This window comes from Neovison vison, chromosome 8 (genome assembly GCF_020171115.1).
Source record: "Neovison vison isolate M4711 chromosome 8, ASM_NN_V1, whole genome shotgun sequence".
Classification (NCBI taxonomy): Eukaryota; Metazoa; Chordata; class Mammalia; order Carnivora; family Mustelidae; genus Neogale; species Neogale vison.
This window is the reverse complement of record NC_058098.1, coordinates 143,145,089-143,166,607: the sequence shown is the minus strand read 5'-3', so window position 1 is coordinate 143,166,607 and position 21,519 is coordinate 143,145,089. Positions and strand designations below refer to the sequence as shown.

The 21,519-nt window shown below is 51.8% G+C and overlaps 1 protein-coding gene across 12 annotated transcripts in view; it reads left to right on the top strand.

The window, feature by feature from the left end:
- MYT1L (myelin transcription factor 1 like) overlaps positions 1 to 21,519 on the top strand; it is a 393,417-nt gene that overhangs the window by 36,410 nt on the left and 335,488 nt on the right. For all 12 annotated transcript variants that reach the window (XM_044262156.1, XM_044262153.1, XM_044262152.1 and 9 more), the window contains exon 2: positions 6,225 to 6,318. The gene's annotated coding sequence lies outside the window, so the exon portion shown is untranslated. The remainder of the gene's footprint in view (positions 1 to 6,224; positions 6,319 to 21,519) is intronic.

Genomic DNA, 21,519 nt, shown 5'->3' with positions numbered 1-21,519 from the left:
TGGGTGTGCACAGTCCAGTCCGAGGGGGACCCCTGGGTCGGAGCAGAGTGCACCTGCCCACCTGCCCACCTGCCCTGTTGCAGGGAGTTCTCCAGAAACCCGCCGTGCCTCACCCAGCACGCGGGCTGCATCTGCTCGCGGGGCCTCGGGTCCGAGCTCCGCCCGCCTCTGCCTCAACGGAGCACCTTCCTTCTCCCTCCGTGATGCGTCCTTCCTGTTGCACTCCTGGGTGTTTAGGACAAGGGGCTGGTGTCTTCCTCTTGGCTTGGCGTCCTGCCTCTCCTGCCCCAGAGTCACTGTTTCAACTCTCTCCGGGCGGAAGTGCCGACTGGGTTAAATCTTCTAAATCATGGTCCCGGGGGGCTTCTGGTTTCTGCCGGCACATGTAGAGTCACCGCCTTATACCCTTCCTCACCCTGCGTCCGGGACACTGTCATCTGACCTCATAACGGGATTGAAATCCAAGTCACAAATCCCTGGTCTCATAGACGAGAGATAGATAAGCCACACCATGCTCTGCAGTGAAAACCTGGAAATAGGGCCCTTTTATCTCTGATATTTGGTTATTCTCACTTCTCCTGCTGCTTCTGTGTCCCGTCCCTGCTTTTGAGTTTTGCTTCTTTGAGTCTTCCTTAAAAATAGAAATTGTGCGCAGCTGTATTTTTGGTTACCGGCTTTCCCTTCTCTTTCCAGACTGATTTTCGCGATAGCCCTGCAAGGTGAGTGGGGCGGGCGTGTCGTCGTGCCTTCGCCTCGTTCTCCAGCCGGGGAGCTGGCTGGACGGCGAGGGGCCGGCTGCGGGGAGCGGTACAGGACCGCTTCAAGCCCCGGTCTCTTTGGTGGATGCGAAACCTTCCCTTTGAGCCTGTTGTTCTCAGCCCCGGCTTCCCATGAGGATCACCTGGGAGTGCTTTAAAAATACTGATGCCTGGGCTCACCTCAGGCCAATTAAACCAGTCTCTGCAGGTGGATGTCGGCGTGTCGTAAACGCTCCCCAGGTGATTCTAACATGCATCCTGCCCCGAGGGCTCTGCTGTTTTCTTCCTCCCCGTCGGAGATTGAGCGGAGGGAGCCGGCCGTGTGGACGGGTGCCTGGACAGCTAAGAGAATCTTGATTTTTCAGCCCGGGTTCCTTGAATAGCCTTCCAGTCGGTGTGGACATATCGTGAGTAATGAAGCTTGAATGGTTCTCTTCCTTCCGTGCTATCTCAACGCCCGCATCAGCGTTGCATTTCCTGGAAATGTAGTTTGTTAATCACACGGCGGAATCAGTACCCTTAGTTGTGTGTTCGCGCCGGGGAATAAGGCCTATAACGCCCTCGTCTTCTGGCAGAAGGTGGCTTTGGAGGTCAGCTAGTCCAACGGCATTTAAACTCTCATTAACAAAAACCTCCTTAAAAAAAAAAAAAAAAAAAGGAAGAGATGAGGTATGAGCTTGGGCTCCAGGCTTCCCAGCGCCGTTCTGCCCCAGCTGGTCTCCCAGGCCGTCTGTGCAGGCCGTGGTTGGGTGTGGCCTGGGGCTCTGGGGCCGTGCAGAGGCAGAAACTGTGGGCGGCAAGTCCCCCGAGGTGCTGGTTGGGCTGCCAGGGACCCCGGAGCGAGCAGGGTGCTACACGTCCGCCCGGGCCCTGCCGCCTCTTTGCCTGCCCCTGTGCGGGGGCTTGCGACTGTGTGGCCGGCATCACGTGCTCACGGGGGATGTTGGGATGGGCGGTTGCCGAGCCGGTGTCAGAACATAAAGACCTTGCCTGCCGCCGGATCCCAAACCTGACTCGGAGAGGTCTTCCCCAGGGAGCACACCTCCCCTGTGTCGCGCCGTCCTCCTTCCCTGCGCCTCCCGCCTCACCTCCGGGGACCCTGTGGGCGGGGGGTTCGGGAGGCTCTGTCTGTGCGGTGACGCAGGTGAGGCTGGGGTTTGGGGATTGCTGATCTGTAGGAGATTAACTGCACATCTGAATCTCATTCTTTTTTTTTTTTTTTTTTAAAGATTTTATTTATTTATTTGACAGACAGAGATCACAAGCAGACAGAGAGGCAGGCAGAGAGAGGGAGAGGAGGAAGCAGGCTCCCTGCAGAGCAGAGAGCCCGATGCGGGACTTGATCCCAGGACCCTGAGATCATGACCTGAGCCGAAGGCAGCGGCTTAACCCACTGAGCCACCCAGGCGCCCCTGAATCTCATTCTTGCGCCCCTCAGACAGTACTAAGAAAGGCACATCATTTCTCAGATATCAAGTGCTTTAAAATCTCCATCCTGGGCTCAGCCCATTAGAGAGTTTTGTTCCGTTCCGCTCAGCTTCTGTTCCACTGGCTGTGCCCACGAGGTCACGTTTCCCCTGCAGACCACCAGGCAGTGTCGCAAGAGGTCTGCTCCGGGCTCACGAGGAGATGCCATCCGAGGTCACTCGGCGGTGAGTGGGCTGTTAGGGTCTTTTCTGTTGCTGCTACCAGTGTCGCCACGCGCTCAGACGTTGGAAGTTGTTTTGCATTTAGTTTCTGCAGCCCAGCCTTTCCACGAGGTGCATGTGGAAACTAGCTGCCTCGACCTCACTGTCCTGGCCCGAAGGCAGAATAATAAGCGGGCGGCACATCGCTTAGAAGGAAGAGAGGGGAGGGTTCTGCTGCAGCCGCGCTGGGGGTGGGCGTATTTGCTCCTGGAAAAGACGCCGACAGACGTCTACGTAGTAAGTTAGGTTTACAATAAACACAAAGAAGCAAACTTTCAGACTCCTGTGCCCAGACGCTGCAGCCTGCCGGCCAGCGGGAAACAGAGCCTGCCTCGTCCCCGCCGTGCACGGCTCCCGTCACGGTGCTGTCCACTCACTTTCATTTGGGAAGCTGTGAACTGGAGAAGGTTCGGAGCCCAGTGCTCCGGAGGCCGGCCTGGGTGCCTTACACTGTCCTCTAGCAGGAGAGTGTCCACTCTGAGCATTTATTTGCACTTGGCCCCAGTCAGATAAAAACTTAAAGTGTAGCTCGTTGTGAAAGGAACCTGATCAGCGAGACTGTGGACCAGCGCTGTCCGGGGGGGATGCGGCGCGAGGCACAGCACGTGTCTGCGCTTTCCCTGTCCCGACACGGGGTAAACCAAATAAAAATGAGCAGATGAGATTAGATTTCATATTTATCTAACCTCGATTATCACACTAATAGGTAATCAATATGCATTTGTTAATGCACTATTTTGTATCTGTTTTCATAGCGCTCCATGGTATTTTGCATTGGTAACACGTCTCAGAAACCAGTCAGCCTCCAGCGCTCGGGATCCCCCATGGCTGGGGACAGCACAGGCGTAGGTGTGCAGAGAACACGTAACCTCTCACTAAAGTCTCCCCGACATTTTGCTTTGTCTCGGTATATGGTGATTTTTTAAAAAGTGGCCTCTGATTTTATTGAGGGTTTAGCCTGGGGTCCAGGAGCACATGCTGAGGAATTAGGTTGTCCGTGTCCAAATCCAGCTCTGCGGTCCACAGACTCCGTGGTCTTCAGCCTCCAGGCCTTGTTTCTGTGACCTGCAGAATCCGCGAAATCCACCTGCCTCGCTGCCAGGGCTACGCACGACAGAGCACGTGCCACGTCTCTGTTTCTTTCTTTGCGAGTGTATCTTCCCTCCTTCAGAGAATGAACCGTAGTATAGATCTCGAAACGAAACCAAAGAAGCTATGTAACGCTACATCAATGTCTGTCTTGGGAAAGCTGCAGAAAGGCCTAAGCCGACACCCTGCTCGCGGACTCCCTTCTCCCTCCGCCCCAGCGCGCTCCGCCCGGTCGTCAGAGCCCACTTGCGGCTCAGCCTGGCGTGTCAAAGCTGTTGCTGCTTTGCTCCTGCCATTTCCGGGGAAAGCATCTGGCTTCTGCTCTGCTGAAAAGTGGTAAATTGATGCAGAAATAACTACAACTTTGTGTTAAAAAGATAATTATTAACTGGAATATCCACATGAATTTGAAGACCAGTTCCCTAACTTACAGATAACAAAAGCTTCACCGTGGAGGTCAAAGTGTTTAATGCGTTGTGCCCACTTTACAGACTAGAAACTCTTGGCAAAGCTTTGAAATTCTGCCTTTTTCTATCCACAGGAATTAATTATTCATATTTTTAGAGAGACTTAATAAAAGAACAAAAAGACAGGAACGGGCTGGTGCTTGCTCCTGCTTCTTCAGATTGGGTAGCTTTGAGCATGTGCACGGACTGTAAATCCAGCGTTTCCCACTGGAGCCAGGATGCTTGTTCTCAGGACCTTAAGGAAAAAATGGGAAAGACCAGGGACCAACTGTATTCGAGTCTAGTCATTTCTTCCCGACACTCCAAAGCCCAGCGCCCGTTTCGATAGGCTCGAAGTCGCGCGGACATCTGTAGACCTACCGAGCCTTTTTAAAAAGAAGGATGATCGACTAAGCACAGAGCAAAGCAGCGGCAATTCCAGGTGTGAGGAGTGCTTGTGCACACACACGTACCCACGGCTGTCCTTACGTGACCACACGAGCATTAATTCTAGCCGCTGGCCACAAACTTCTCTAACTGGGGTGGCAGGTCGAGAGAACTCAGCAAGGTGGGGTCTGACACCGATCCGGTCCTCTCCCGGGTCCCCTTCCCTCCCTGCCCTCGGGATCATGCAGCCCTCCTCCGGCCCTGCACGGAACCATGCAGAGGAGGGAGAGAGACCGAGGCCCACCTGCGTCCTGGTTCCAGCCCCCAGAGCCAGCTCCCCCCTCAGTTGGCCGAGTCAGCATCCTGTTCAGCACGGGTGGCCTCGCCTGCCCTGCGCCAGGACAGGGAGCCCTTGGGGGCCATTTGGGACCATCAGAACATTTGCTTTTGACTCACACTAGGCAAGCATGCTCTGACCCCAGTAGAAACCAGAGTTAATGTCATTTTTGGTTATAAAGTAAGATCACAAGGCCTGAAATTCTCATAAGTAGCTTCTAATGGGTTCTTTGTTTTATTTTTCCCATTTATTAGAAATTGCCAGAAACTTGATATCTGTGTAAGTCCTTTTAAAACTGTGCATGGTTCATTTGATGTTGGGGGATGATCTAAAATGGTCTCCGCATTTAATAGCAATGATGGTGTTCTGAAGACACCGGGAAACGTTTCTGCGTGTGAGCCAGGGCTGGGTCGCAAGGACTAAATGTCTCCTTCCGAGAGAGTGAGAACCTCAGGACTGGCGTTTCAGTGGGTCTGGGGCGTCGGAGGAAAGCGTGCAGACGTAGACAGAATTCTGGAGTCAGAAGGAGCGGGTCTTGCATCCTGGCCGTGTGTCTCTGCATCACAGGACATCTTGAACGAGTGCAAAACGGGAACAATGTCTCCTGTCTCGGGAGTGAGATGAGATCATGGGTCCTCGGCCTCTCGCACGGAGCCTGGCTCTCGCGGTCAGTCAGTAACAGCAGCGACGGCCCGCAATGCTCTCTGCACCCTCTGTGGTCTCGCCTCAGCCATGGGAAGTGAGACCCTGGGCGGGCTGCGAAGACCCAGGGGGAGGGCATCCCAGGTAGAGGCACAGAATAGAAGCAAAGTTGAGAGCGTAGATTTTCATGTTTCATATTTCCTCCCACAGAACAGCTAAAATTGGAACGAGTATGGTTGGTGGTTAGAAAAAGTTGAATTAATGTTCCAGAGGAATTCTTTTCCCTTCCCTCCTGTGCCCCCACTTCTCTGAGTAAACCTAGAAAATAGGAAACGTCCAACTTCCTTCCTTCCCCAGGCGTCTTTCTTCACTAGGTTTGCTTAGATCTTGGGCTTCCCCTGTAGAATTAGTCCTCAGGTGGCCTTGGGCAAGCAACCTGGTTCCGAGGTTCTTACGTGACCCCTCCTGCTGCCATACTGAAAGCTGGCGCCCTCACCTTGCGGTCCAGAACCTTCTGTGCGTGACTGTGTGATTCCCTGACGAGCCGGCAGTGTCCCGGGCCCCTGAGCTCATCTTGGACTCCCGTCCCTTTGTTGGTGGTCTTTGTACAGAGGCCAAAGCCCTGAGGACTGACCCAAGTGTCACACATATAAAGAGCGTCCTTTATATTTCAAAGGCTCTGCGGCTCTGAAGGCCGGAGCGGGGTCATGTAGCTCCAGGACGGTGCCGAGCGGCGCGGCAGTGCGTGTGACGCGTGTGTGCACAGCGCTCACTGGTTCCAGGAGAGCAGCCTCCGGGCAGGGAATCGCCCATCCCCATCAGATCGCGAGACCATCTCGGCCCCACTAACCACGTCTCCTGTCCCCTCTTTGTGCAGAGACGCTCACGCGGAGGCCGAGGACAAGGTGCACGCAGCGGCCGTCTGGACACCTGTGCGACCTGCGCCCATGTCTGAGGAGTCGTCGAGTGTGGTAGGTTCACGCACACGGGCCTGGCGCTCTCGCCGGGAATGCGAGGAGGGTTACCTGGGAACAGGCATTTGGGATGTGCTGGGGCCCCGTGTTGAACTCGGTCCGTCGAGGCAAGGGCTGCTCTCTGCCAGTATTTCTTACTGTTTTTGACATCGAGATGCTTCAGTTTTACCTTCTTGTTCAGTTGATGAAATACCACCAGTTAGAGGGGCACAGCCTTACCCTGATGAGAGCTTTGTGCGCGATCTAAGTGTCTCAGAAACAAGCCAGATAAAGCCGAGAGCATTAGCCAAAAAGCGTGTTTATATGTCAACACAGTGCTTTTACGTTCTTCATGTTTCATTCTTAATATTCGGGCGGTGCCTGAGGAGTTTGGGCGACTTCTGCTGGGGTCCTTCCCCGCGAGCCTCACGGTTTCTCTGCAGACCGGTGGGTGGACAGGAGCTCGCGAACGAGCCCGCCCGCGCCCCGCGTGTCCTGGCGTTCCCTCCGTCTCCCAGAGGCAGCCTGTGGCCCACTCAGAATGTGCAGGGCAAAGGTGAAAGTTTGGAAATGTGTCATTCTTGCGAGGCCATCCCCTTTCCTGCTGATGGACACACGGAGAGGCGCGTCGTCGCGAATAGCGTCTCACACGTGCCCCGCGCTCGCTTCGTGTCGGCCACCCTGTGTGGCTTCTGACTCGTCCTCCTTGTCAGTCCTCCTGTGTCTTTGGGAAGAACCTGTCCTCGCCCCCTTGCAGACGTGATGACAACAGGGCTGAGGCGGGGGACGGTTGATCCAGGGACACCCGTTTCCAATGACTCACCTAGGACTGCAGCATGCGGTAACCCTGTGGTGTCTTTTTTCCAAGGTCACGCACCCAGACCACCATTCGAAACTCTTAGAAAATGTACCTTGAGACTCAATTTCATCAACTTTCACCCTCTTCTTGAGTAGTGCAACCTTGACTAGGGCATGCTGGAGAGCTCTGTGCCCCATGCCACTGAAACACCCACTCGACCTTTCTGAGCCTCTGCTTTCCCTTCCGGTGATGAACGGGTAGGATGGAGAATTGACAGTCCTGCAAATAAGACCAGATGAGCCCCCATCAGGACCGTCGGAAGTGAGCCCGTCGTTCGGACCTGGCGCTCTCCATTTACGGCGCAGTGAATCTGTAATGGAGAGTCACACATTTTCAAGGCCCCGCTCTAGTTTCCCTCACATTTTGGTGGCGATGTTATCAGGAACTGATGTTCTAAACGTTGTCGTTCCTGCTGGCATCAAACTGCCGGGGAGCTAGAGAGAACTTTTAATTTTAGGTTTTGCTATATAATTAGTATTTGTCCATTGTACAGAATTAGATATTCTAATGAATATCTATATCTCTATTCCATATATAGATATAGCCGTGTCTACCTCATCAAAAGCCAAAACACTGAAAATACCAGAATTCGGTGATAACCATCATTAATATGTTGGTTCAAAGTTTCTTGCAACTGTTTTCCTTGCACATGTAATTTTAAATTAAGATGGATTATAGTATAATTTTGTTCTTGACCCTTTTTTTACTTGACGCATACGCACATCTTTGTGGATCAATAAGCACATTTTTGTAACACCATTTTCCATGATATGTAGCATTCCATTTATGGCTATGCTAAGAACATATAGATCCTTTCTTGTAATTTTGTCCGTTGGCTTTTTAAATTCTGTCTTATGAAAGAAGTTAATGGCTGATCCTGCAAACCTTTTGCATTGTTAACTTTCCCCTTGACGTAAGTTAGTGGTGTAACAACTAGCTCCAAGTGTACGTACATGTTAAGGCTTTTGAGAAGGAGAGAGCTTGTAAAACCCTCCTCCACCCGTCCGGACTGTCCGGTGACAGTGCACCCTCTGTGACGGCTCACGCAGCTCGGACCCGTGTCGGAGTGCTCGGCCGTCCCACGTACAGCTTGAGTGAATGTGACTTGGGAAAAGGACTCTACTGGAACGAGATCTTGTTTCATATATAACCCGAAACCCGAGAGCTCATTTCCACATCCTACACTTTTGTTCTTTCGTTCCTGAATTAATTGGACACATGAAGTACCTACCGAGCCTGAGGCCCGAAGCCGGTGCTGCCGGCATGTGGATGGCAGGATGGAGCCCTGCTTCTGGGCAGGGCGAGGGAATGCACACTCGCTCCGGGCACCGGACTCCGTGTGAGAAACACGGTAACACACTGCTTCAGAAAGCAATCTGGGGGCGCCTGGCGGCTCGGCCCATTAAGCATTTGACTCTTTTTTTTTTTTTTTAAAGATTTTATTTATTTATTTGACAGAGAGAGATCATAAGTAGGCAGAGAGGCAGGCAGAGAGAGAGGAGGAAGCAGGCTCCCTGCTGAGCAGAGAGCCCGATGCGGGCCTCGATCCCAGGATCCTGAGATCATGACCTGAGCTGAAGGCAGCGGCTTAACCCACTGAGCCACCCAGGCATCCCAAGCATCTGACTCTTAATCCCAGCTCAGGCCTTGATCTTGGAGTTGTGAGTTCAAGTCCCATGTCGGGCTCCGTGCTGGCTGTGGAGCTTAAAATACACATGTAAATTACCCAAAATATGTGTATATATATGTAATCTAACATGCGTATCCTCTCGAGCATATACACAATTTCAAATACATAATTATTTCTATGTGTGTGTGTGTATACATATATATACATATAAAATTTCAGTGTTAACCGTTTAACACAGTGACCACGATCATTCTTGAGCTGTAACCCTCGTTCCAAGATCCGCAGCCATGAGGGGAAGATTGGGTCCCGTTCGTTGTGCCATGCCGCAGACGGTTCTGTACCAACCGTCCGTCCCGCCCTGCCGCCCCGGACGGGGAGCTTCTCCACCGCTGTCTTGACTACTACAGAAAGGACAGCCTGCTGCTCTGGGAGGTGGTCCATCCTGCTGCTGAACTGCGCGCACGGTTGGAATGTGGTTCACCGTGTTCCCGAGGTGACACCAGTGACAACAGGCACCTGTAGTTCTCAGCTCTAGCTCCTGGAGACATGTAGCGTACGGTCAGCTTGATCCAGTTCAGGAATGTCGTCTAAGAGTCTGCTGTGGTGGGCACTGTTCTAGCTGTTCCTATTTCTATAACAGTATCTCCAGTATTTGATGGTTGCTATATTTTCCCAAGGATGCAGGTTAGAGAACCTACCATTTCCAAGGGAATGGGACTGTTACTCCTCTAAACCTGCTCAGTTTCCATAAAGCCGTAAATGTCGCCCTCAGATCTTGACCACATAGGCTAGTGGAGGAGAGTGCCCCAGCTGACCATGAAGACAGAGATGGCCCCCAGCTTAATACAGATTACCAGAGAGTTTGTTAAAAAGGAAATAAAAGTCATTTGCCCCAAACTTTTGGTGGTAGTGACAGGAGAGTCTTGCTGTGGTGTGGGTATCTAGTGTAAGCGGTGACCTGACATGGAAATGGGACAGCTTGGGTGTCTGTCCCACAGCTGCCACTTTTAGCAAGGTACTTAGTCTCCCTCGCTCACCTCATCTGCAAAATGAAGGATGCGGTAACCTCTGCAGAGGGTCCAACCCCACAATTGTAGGTCAGGGTCCCATGCCAGGGGGGCTGGGCTTCGTTCATACAGTTCTGACGCCTCCGAGAGCGTGGCCGTGTTTTCCGGAAGAGTTTTCACACGCACCACAAATGTGTGGTCACAACGGAGGACGCTTCTGTGGTGGAACTGTGGGGAGTGAGGCGGACGGGCATGAGCTGACTGAACCCGCAACACAGCTCTTCAAGGCGGGAAATAGCGCCCCCTTTCTTCGGGGCAGAAAGCTGAGGCCGAAGTTATGTCATGGGCAGGGGGTCAAATCAGAGGGGCAGGGCCTGGGTGTGAGGTCCCCAAGCCCGAGCGCCTGGCGCCCCCAGGACGCACCACACCACACACTCCAGATGGCTTGGGCCTCACCTGCTCGTCTGGGAGGTAAAGACCCATGAGCCCCCATTTTGCGCCGATAAGCAAAAGTATACAAATGACAAAACACATTGACCCACATGCTTGTGAGCTACGTGATCCAGACGGGGAATGAGGTTGAACCGGCGTTTTTATGGGGGTTTCACTGAAAGTGGCCGTATTTGACATCACATGAGCATGAACATTACATGCTTGAAATTCTTCTGTGAAGACAAGCTTCTTAGAAGACCTAGCGCTTCCGAGTCCGTGAATGTGTTTGATGTTCATGGATATCGTCTCACTTTTTATTCTCAAGTTTTCTGGCTGGTTGTATTTAGCATTTTTCACTTCCTCCTTTCCGGATACTTGTTTCCACTAATTCTGGTATCCATTTATCTTACGGCTACACGGCGTTTCCCCATCGAGGCTTTTGTCCCCATTTACCTCTCACTGCGTCCCAGATCGTGGGAGAGTGGCCTGCGGACAGCGCCAGCTGCCCGCTCTTCACCGTCCGTGCCCTCTGATTAGCAGGGGCGACAAAAATGTCGTTGTCCGGTGTCCTGTGTCTGGCAGTTTGAGGGTAGAAATCAAACCCGCGTAAATATGTTGGCAGGAGGGAAACAGAACAAAGGCACCCACCTGGCTGGAGAGGAACAGGCCGTGTGGAGGTGCGGCGGGCGGGCGGGAGGGAGAGAGGGCGAGTCTGCACAGCGTCTTCCTTCCTTCCTCGCTTCCTTCTTCCTTCTCCCCGCTCCTCCCCCTCTGCTTCTTCGTGTGGAGCAACAGAATCCGGAGAGGGTACTCAGAGCTGGGTAGGAGAGAAGGCAGCATTTTGTCCGTCCTGCAGGCCGAAGTCAACACAAGGACACACTGTTCGACCCTCCTAACCCGCGAGCCTTAGAACACAGGGAGTTCTGTCCTTTGCACCTGGACCAGAAGCCTGTCGTGGACCCTGCTGTCCCACACTAAACAGTCACGTGTGACCCGAGACCCGCTCCGGAGGTCTCTGCTCGTCCCGTGAGGGTCGTTTGGAAGTGGTGGGTGTGAAGGACGGCAGTGACGTGGTCCAGAGCTGCCGTCTCCGGTGACAGCAAAGTCACAGTGATGCAGGGGCGGAGGGGCTGGGGTGCAGAGGTGGCCTCGAGGGGCTTGCGTCCTGAAGCTGGGCAAAGGGGCATCATGGGGTGTCGGAGCAGACCTGGGCTGTGTGCTGATTGGGATAAGAGCAGGAGGGGCATCCTCTGGCATTGGGAAGGTCCTAGGTGGTGTGCATATTCCGTGCATGTGACGTGGCTCTCTGGGCCTCCAGACACTGTTCCCTTAAATTTCCTCCCTCATCCTTGTGTCTCTTCTCACATGAAGCACAACACCTTAAATACAGTGAGAAAAAGCGTAGTTCATCTGACTGAAGATTGGGACCTCATACATTAGAATCTAAAACATCAGCTGCCTGCACCATTTAGGACATCAGCTACACCATGTTAAGGACCTACTTTCTTCGGTATGTGAATGACATCACGACGTTGCTTAAAAAGACGTTAGGTCTTAGAAATGCAGGAGGGCACGTGGGGTGGTGGGCACCGGGGGTTACACAACTAACGAGTCATTGAACGTTGCATCAAGAACTAATGATGATCTATATGCTGACTAACTGAACATAACACAAATTAATTAATTAAAGAAAGGCACTCGGAAACATTTCTAGATAAGATTATATGGTTTCTGGAATTTCCTTCAGAATAATGTAGAAATAGTTGCTGGACAGCCGCATCACTGAAGATGTAAGTAGCCGGCATGTCAGGGTTTGATGGTCTCCTTCCCACTTTTGTGGTTTAAGTTTCCCAGTAAACCGTACCGGTGAGTGGGAAGTTGGAGGCCTTACAGATGACGGAGGCGTCCTCTCTCTCCAGCGAGCAGGGTATAACAACGCCCGCTTCTTCCTGTCACCTGGGACTGAATTTCCTCTTCGCGCTTCTTTTCTCACCTGGAGAACATGGGTGATAACGGTCTGGACCTTGCAGGGCTGCTGGGGCGAGTGTGTGCGTCCTTCCACGTAAGCCGTCATCTGTGAGCCTCCGTGAGCACCGTGTGCCCAGCGGAACACCCACGAACGGTTGTGGTCAGTGCCCGCAGGGGTGGGACCTGTGTGTGTGTCCTCCACTGGGAATCTGTCCTATGGGCAGGTGCTGTGAGAAAAAGCCCTCAATTTTATACACAAAAACACTTCAGAATTAATAGTTAACTTTTGGATTTTAAAATCAAAGACAGATTGATTTAATAATTAGTGAGTTTTCGGGGCGCCTGGGTGGCTCAGTGGGTTAAAGCCTCTGCTTTCGGCTCAGGTCATGATCTCAGGGTCCTGGGATCGAGTCCCGCATCGGGCTCTCTGCTCGGCGGGGAGCCTGCTTCCTCCTCTCTCTCTGCCTGCCTCTCTGCCTACTTCTGATCTGTCTCTCAAATAAATAAATAAAATCTTTAAAAAAAAATAATTAGTGACTTTTCTGTGACTAGCACCTTTGAATATATTTCTAAAGGTGTTTAAAGAAATGATATAAAAATGGGCTTTTAAACTTGCTAGGAATATATTATGTTTTTTTTTCCTTCAAAGGATAGTTTAACCAATTGGACAGTTTAGCTACAACACTGACTGTACCTTGAACATTTTTCATGTTTTTATTTTTTCTTTCTGCACCGCTCTGTTCCCCATGTTCCTTGAGCCCTAACTCATAGCTGTTCTAGAAAAGGAATCCGTGTTGGGGGGGTTTGGACAACTGTCTTTGAAGGAACCCACTTCTGCTGATAAACAAAGTGAACGTGCACGTCAGAGGGAGCTCCGTGGGTGTGTCCATCCTTGCTGTCTCCCCTCGGAATGTGGTCCGTGTTTCCTTCCCCTCCAGGCTGGGTCTCCGTGCGGGTCTCTTCATTTCAGTTATGTCACTAGTTGAACAAAAAGTGATTTCCTCCAGCCTCAAGTTTGAGCAACAGGTTTGTGCCAGGTGAGGAGGGATGTCAACACGGGCGAAGATGGACTAACTTCTGGGAAGTTAGTCAGGAGGTAGCAGGTGAGACGGGACAGGGAGCAGACACAGGGAGCGCTTGGTGCCACGAATGCGCGGCGAGAGCCGGAGGGACGGTGCTCATTCCGAAGCCCGGAGCCGCAGCGCCTCTCGGAAGGCGTGGATCAAATAGCTGCGACATAATAGGGAGAAAAGGAACAGTCGTGCAGAGCTGACAACAAGGGGGATGTGAAACGTAGATAGCGTCGTCTGCACACACCGTGGGGAGGATGAGGTTCCGTGTGCGGTCACTCCCACTCTGCCTTCACCAGCTTCTCCGTGGCTCGTTGGCTCATGGTGGGGTACAGAGCAGGACGGTGCCTGGATGACCACGGGGCACAGAAACCAGCAACACAAAAACCACTTGTGCCGTGTCCTTGTTCCTTTGTGTCCTCTGGTTGCCTGGTCTTACGTTGGTGATATCATCTCCCTGTATTTGGAAAGGACTTTTTACATCAATGGACACAACTGCAAAATCCCCAAAACTGCCTGATTTGTATCCTCTGAAGTTACATAATTCTGGTTAGAGGAACAGAGAACCCTCAGCCACCGACAACCTATGCTTTACCTAAACTAGGGTGGTACGGGCTCCGTTAGTCCTCAGTCCGTCACAGTGGATGTGACTAGCAGGTGGCCATGGGGTCTGGGCTCTGTCCCACAGGAAGCTGCCATGAGGACATGGCACAGTGTGTGCCCTGCTTAAGATCATGGTCCCTGTGGCTTACTGGCACAATGGTTGAATTTTCCTAACTTCACTTATGCACAAACCTTGATGAATAGAAATGCTCATTACCTTCCCTAGACCCTGAGCACCTCTGTTGAGTCAGACACTGCTGTGTGGAAGGCACAGGTCTTTGGGTGCCCACACTCCTCCAACAGACAGATGAGTGAAACACAGCCTGTGCTAAGCCACAGCGGGGACACAAGGTGCCAGGTGGAGGGGAGATCAGCAGGGGAGGGTGGAATCAGTACATTCAAGAATGGCACTGGGGAGCAAGTAGGGGTATTGCAAAGCAGAGGAGGGGCGGGGACGTCCTCCTTACTGGGGAACGAGGGAAGTGCAGCGCGGCGGTGTGGACAACATGCAGAGCGGCAGGCTGGCCTGTGGGTAGGAAGGGCATCATCCCATCCCAAATCGCTTTGCATTTATCTGACACGCAACAGAGAAGGGCGTTCAGTGCACAAGTAGAGGATATTCAAGATACACTTGAAAAAGGAGGAGAGAGTGGATCACAGCGACCAGGTGGAGGAGGCCTCCTGGAGCAGCATTTGTGTTTCGGTGATGCCGGAATACTACGACATGAAGCACAGTGGTCAGCGTCCGAGCTCACGCCTGGTGGCTCTGTGGCCTGAGGGAAGCGACCCACCCACCACGGGCTTTGTTCTTCTCATCCAAAGAGCTGGACACGTGTCCCTAGTGCCCAGCGATGCTTGGAGCATCACACGAGTGGAAAATCAGCACCCTAGGACCAGAGGCAGCCTGCAGTGTTGAAGCCACAGAATGCAGAACAGAATTGAAAGAAATTGACTGTATTCTCTTTAGGTCAGATCAACCCTTCGAGATGAAATTACTGCACAATACGGCTCCATCTGCTTGATTGTCTCAAGCAGAGTCAGCTTTGCGTCTCTGCTGCAAGATGCATGTGCACACAAGGCTTGCACGTGTGCGCACTGCACTTACACACGAGCACACACAGTCCACACATGCACATCTACATGTGTCCATGTGTGTGTGCATGTGCACGCACATGTGACTTAAACACACACGTGTGTGTGCAATCACACATGCATGTGGATGTGCGTAAGCTTCACATGTCCACGCACGCTCATGGACACGCACATGTGTGCATTGTGTATACAGGTGTGCTATACAGCATGAACATGCATGTGTTCCACGTGATCATATGAACACTCAAGAACACGTGTGTGTGCACGTGGTGTATGAGTGCGTGCACACACAATACATGTTCGTGTGTACACATGCACATGTGTGTTATGGATCTAGGTGTGCACATGTGCACATGTATATACATCACAGGCATGTGTTTCCTCGTGCATATATACACGTGCACATGTGCGTGTTCACGTTTACACACACGTGCACAGACACATAGCACATATCACACACACACATGCAAAACTTTTGGTTCCCTTTGCAAACATAGTTCCCAGGCAGAACCCCAGTCACCTCTCCGGCACAGCTCAAAGGTACACACACAGCTTTGCCTGCCCTGCACTGCACCCAGACAGTGTCCCCCCATGCCAGAGCCCCCTGCCTGCGGCTCCCTCGCAGTGCCCCCTCCGGCTCCTGCTAGCACCCTGACCTTGCTGTTGTACGACCGTCAGCCGTGCTGGTTTGGACCCTCTCAGCGCAGAGCAGGGTCACGGCGCTCCCTGTGCAGTCCCAGGGGCTGATGGAGGGACCTCAGACCCAGTCTAGGGCTCTGGCATGGCTCTGCTGGTGAGCGCCCTGAGCGGGGCTCTCGCACTGGAAGGTGGGTCCGTTCTGTCTCGGAACCACACGCTCAGAGCTCCTCGGGCGTTCCGGCGACCATCCGCGTGCGGAGCCTGTCCCTGAGCCAGCACTCACACAAGCGTTTGCTTGAGAAAACGCCTTAGTCACACTAGACCTTTCTCAGACTCAGAAATTACTTTAGAAAAAAGCCCAAATCTCCCAGCACATGAACACTCACAATCTGGGATTACTGAAAATAGAAGTTTAGGGTTTTCACATTCAAAGAATAATTAAGAATGTCCCTTTCCCTGATTATCCTAAAATTTTTTGGAAGAAACTTTAATTTATGTTATAAATAAATTGCATTTGAACAATCTGAATGCATGAGTTTTCCCTCTTCCCTCCCTCTATCCCTCCTTCCTCCCCTTTCTTTTTGTACGAACGTATGGTACATTGATCATTCCTCTATATGCATTTCATCATTATTTGGTTTATGTCCTGAGAGGTCGTCTTATTGCATTTTTTTATTTTAATGAGAAGACAAAGGTTTAAAATTCCAAAAGAAGACGGATACTAGTTTCTGCCACAGTAATGTCCTTGTGGGTGGACAGAACGCTTACACGTGACGCCCTCACCCGAGGTTCCCGGGGCAGGAACGGTGACATCTTTCCCAGCGTTTTTTCTTCTTATGACCCAGTTCCTCTGTAATGATCTTTCAAACTTGCAGCAAACTAGAGCTCGTGGCTTCGGCTCCTGCTTCTGCTGTTTGGGCTGCCGTGAGCTCGGAGGGCCCGTGGGACAGTGTGCGTGCTGTGGGCCGACCACGGCCTGTCTCCCACCAGAGACCGGCTCTGGGACTGATGTGCCGGAAAAAGCCCGATTCCTAGAAGGACTACTTTCTGGGGAGATGGAAACCTCTACAGATAAAAAATTCCGTCTTTCTGACAAGATAGATTCAAAAGGCTACAAAAAAAATCACCGGAAATCCTGTAGGAATATGACAGGTTTGGGAAGGTCTCTCCCTTTGCACACGCACGCACGCCCTCCCTGGCCCCAGCTTCTGTTTCTCGGTCACCAACCTCACGTGTCCTTTGATCCTTCCACAAACCCCTTCTTAGATGGTTCCTTTCCCTTAGAGCTGAGGTTTCCTGAGCAACCAGACGTTTTTAACTTCATGCTCCCGGAGAAGGCTGTGGGGTGAGGACGGGCAGGAAGGTCGGGGCCTGGTGTCCCCAGGAAGAGCGGCTTGAGGTTCTGGGACGGGGACAGAGAGAGGGGATGGCGGCCCCGGCGAAGGCACAGCTAGCAGCACGGGCGTCGAACGTGCGGCCGCGGAAGCATGTGGCCGAGGAAAGGGAAGAACGTGCACCGAGGGAGCGGGCTGCCAGGTGGGCGTGAGGCACTGCCTGGGCGGCCTAAACGGTGAGAGCGGGAGGAGGGCAGGACCCGCCGGGTTCAGCGTGGGCCCCACACACCGCAGAGGCGGAAGGGCAGGAAGCACGAGTTGTGAGGCTCCTGGGTTCGCCCTCGGAAAGGCCTCGAACTTCAGTACCTCCCTGTGAGGACAGCCACCGTGGACCCACCCAGTTACCAAATACGACCGCATGGCCTCCCAGAATTAGGAGGTTGAAACCTTTACCCCCAAAAGTGAGTGTTTGGAGGCCTTTAGAAGGTCATTAAGTTCCAATGAGATCAAGAGTGCTGTGAGCCTCTAGGCCCGTGTCTTGGCGACAAGAGGACACCCCGGTGGTCGCTCTCTCTGCGCTTGGAGGAAAGACCAAGTGAGGCCCAGGCAGAAGGCCGTGATCTCCAGGCCAGGTGGACAGGTCTCACCAGAAGCCCGAGGCGGCTGCACCTCAGTCCCAGATGTGCAGCCTCCGGGCTGGTGAGAAAATAAGTCTGTGTTGTTGCAGCTGCGCGGTCCGTGGCGTCTTGCTGTGGCAGCGGATCTCACGGATATGACGACTTCACAAGTGCCACAGCTCAGGAAAGAGGGGGTCGTGGACCGCTGCTGGCTTCTCCAGAGCAGATTAAGACAATTCCTCCTCTGAAGATCTACAGTGATGAGAAGCGTGAATTCCTAAATATTCCTAATAATATTATGTGACATTCATGCACTGATTTTTTTTTAAAGTGGGCTGGGGATCACGTTGATTAATCAAATTCTCATGTCCCGTCATTGCGAACGTGTGTAAAACTTGTTTTACAAATGCAGGACGCTTTCTCTTATTAACCAGAATAAGTAAGTCAAGAGTGCCCGGGGCATGTCCATCCTCAAGTAGGTATTCTTGGTCTGTATTGTTTCGTGTTTGGGGTTCACCAAAGTTCTAATTTAAAAACCCACATCCTAAGTACTGCATTCACTTGTGACCTGACCAGAATGTAGAAGCAAAATAAAACAAAAAAAGGTTCCCTTTTATGTTATGTCAGAACTCTTCACACGGCGCATACTGCATTGGTGGTGACTATGTGCAAGCCCACACACACGGGGCACACACAGAAGCACACACACAGCATATACCCAAGCATACACACAGGTACACATATAAGCACACACACACACACACAGGCACATACACAAGCACACACAAGCACACACACAGGTGCACACACAGGCACATAAACAGATGGACACACAAGGCCACACGCACGTGCATTCACAGGAGCACATGCACAGGTACACCCAGGCATGTACACAAGCACACACGTAGGTGCACACAGGTATGTGCAGGTGTACACGCAAGCACACACAGGTGCACATAGGCATGCACACGCATGTACACAAGCACACTCAAGTGCACATGGGTACATTCAAGTGTACATACAAGCACTCACAAGTGCACACAGGCATGCGCACAGGTGCACGCACAGGGACATACAAACACACGCACAGGCATGGGATCTCAAGGGCGGGAAGGCTCCTGTCCAGGCTCCTCCCTATCCTGCCGTGTCTGCATCAGTCTCACGGCGCACGGGAAGGGAGAGATAACCCGAGAGTGCAAGGCGGTGGTGCGGTGTTCGTATATTCCGACATAATAAAAACAGTTCAGTGACCAGGAGGAAAGAAAAATGAATTAGGGCAAGCTTCAGCGAATTTTAAAAAGAGGACAGTCATATTAATACAACCCCTGCGGGCCGTCTCTGCACCTCTGAGCTGGCCAGCAGGTACATGGTGATGTGCTGTGACTGAACTCAGCCAGACTTCAGGGCATCCAGAAACCAGGCTCTGTTTTCTTCATTAACTGCTTTTGCTTCATTGTATATTGTCCATAATGTTCTTTTATTGCTCTTTTATCCCCAAAGAATGCCTGTGCACCATGAGGGCCAGTTAGGGAGATGGGTCGTAGTCTTCCTCTGCTTGTTTGTCATCATTTTGGGGCCAACCTCATGTGTGAAGGATGTATGTTTTAAGTGCTGGGGTTTTCCCTTTCTCTGTATTCCAGCTTGTACCCGGCATGGAGCAAAGACTCAGAAATGTATACCAAAGGGCATGAGCAAGTGTATGTGGATATATAAGGTACCACGTTAGTAAGTGCGGCATTTGATGAGGCAAATATGGGAAGCTCTCGGTCATTGCTGTCTGTGCATGCAGATTTCCAACACGTATAGCTGTGTGCCTAGACATGATTCCCAATATTACACTGATACGTGTACAGACGTGATTCCCAGGGTTAGTCTGAACATGCACAGACATGATTCCCGAAGGTCAACAGAATGTGTGCGGAGACAGGATTCCGACGTTGGACGGAAAGCTGTGAGTGTCCCTGGAGGGACTGATAAGGCCTGTGAGCCTGGCAGGAGTGAGAGATCATTCCAGCTGGGAGAATCTGAGGACAAATTCACACAAATGGTCCAGCTGAGGTTCCGCCCTCTGGGCTGGAGGAAGGACACTGAGGCTCAAGGGGCTGCTGAGTGTTGCGAGGGTTGGAGCGTGCCAGGAGCCGCAGCCTCGTTCTGTTCGCTGGGACGCAGGGGCGGAAAGGAAGGAGCGAGCTCACGGTGTGCAGGTCAGCGGGCTGAGAGCTCAGGGCTCCTGGCGAAGTTGGGGGACGAGCCACCGTGAACAGCGCTGGGGGGACAGATGTTACTGAGGAGAGGTGCCACATGGTGGCAATTGGCTTTGCGAGGGTCAGTCTGTCGATCTCCACTCAGCTCACGGCAGCAGCGTCAGAGATCATACAACAGGGAAAGACAGAAGGACAGAAGGAAAGGACGGCAACAGAAGGGACCCGCGCCTGCATGGACAGAAAGCGTACATGCCCATGAGCACAGGCGGCGTCCACGACTGCTCCGAGACGGGAAGTGTGTCCTGTTTTGTAGGAGAGGCCCCCCAGAGCCTGGTCCACCACCCAGGCCCCCCACTTCAGAAGCGCGCAGAGCCGGGATTCCCCTTCAGAAGAGTCCACGGCCACTTGGTGCCCGTGTAACATTCAAGTGCTGGCCACGTTTCTGGAAGTTCTTTCTCATTGTATTTTCTAAAATAATGGGTCTAAAATAACTGATTTGGAGGCTTTTCTTTAAAGAAAAAAAGAAAATCTCTTTGTTCAACTATGGATAGTTTTAGAAACCCTGAATGACAATCCCTGGGGGGGAAATCACACGGCTGGGCACGGCGGAGCTAGGGCAGGTCACCGAGCCATGGGTCTCCACGGCCATGAGACACCACACCACGAGGATGGCTCACCCGCCTTTCCTGAGCTTCTGCGTGACGCGTGGTGACAGAGCAGCGGCCGGCCCTGGGGCGAACCAAGAAGGAGCTCATCCAAGTGGCGTTGCCGTTTGTCTTGTGCGTGGTTTATTTTGTTTCTTTTCCTCTTCCCTACAGATTTATCTCCATAATTATATTATACTTAAGCTAATAATTAAGTGAGTGTGAACTCCCTAAACATATAATGCTTGATTTTGTGGCTGAAGAATTCTTACACTGTTGTGAAGGGAAGCCAGCCCGAGATCACCCGTTGCCATGGGTTATTTCCAAGGCTGACGCATGTCAGGAAGAGAAGACGGTTGTGCAGTGGAAATCACTGAAGAAGAGAACTCCTCTTCTGGGTTCTCCGGCACGGCTTCCCAAGTGAACTTGACTGCCATCCATTTCCATTCCAGAATTTGTTATTCACCATAATGGTTCCTAAACCTTTTTTTTCGAATTGTCTAGTGTTAGGAATAACCACTGATTTTTGTTATACGTCTGGCTGTTTTTTCAAGGTAAGAAATTCATGGACAAATTTCATAGGCTCTAAATGTAGAAAACTGGGCCTTAAAATAGCATTTTCTGCTTGGATCAGAGGTGTTCCCCACCCGCTGTGTCGGCTCCTTCTTCCCGTCGGCTACAGCACAGGCTCCCGGCTCCCGTTCCCAGCCAGTGCTGCGGAGCATCTGTCTACTCGCCTTGCTGGCTCTTCGCGCTGAAGTGGATGAGAATTAAATGTCTGTATTTTGGAGGTGTACTTTTTTCCCTACTTTCATCATTACCTTTCCTTCCTAGTTAGAAATGACAGAGAAATTGATTATTTGGAGTTCGGAAAATAAAATGCTTCCATCCAAAGTAGGCATATACATGAATCAAATGTATAAGGCTTTTGGGAAATTGAAAAATGACCTCATTTTAACTCTGTATTTTATAAATCTATTTCTAACGATTTGGAATTCCCAGCGTGATCCCCCCAAATCTCACTCTTTATTAATATTAACTACACGGACTAAATCTTAAATGAACTTTCAGGTCCTGCATTCAGAGCACATGTTGGACTCCTGGGCTTCCCGGGGAGTGT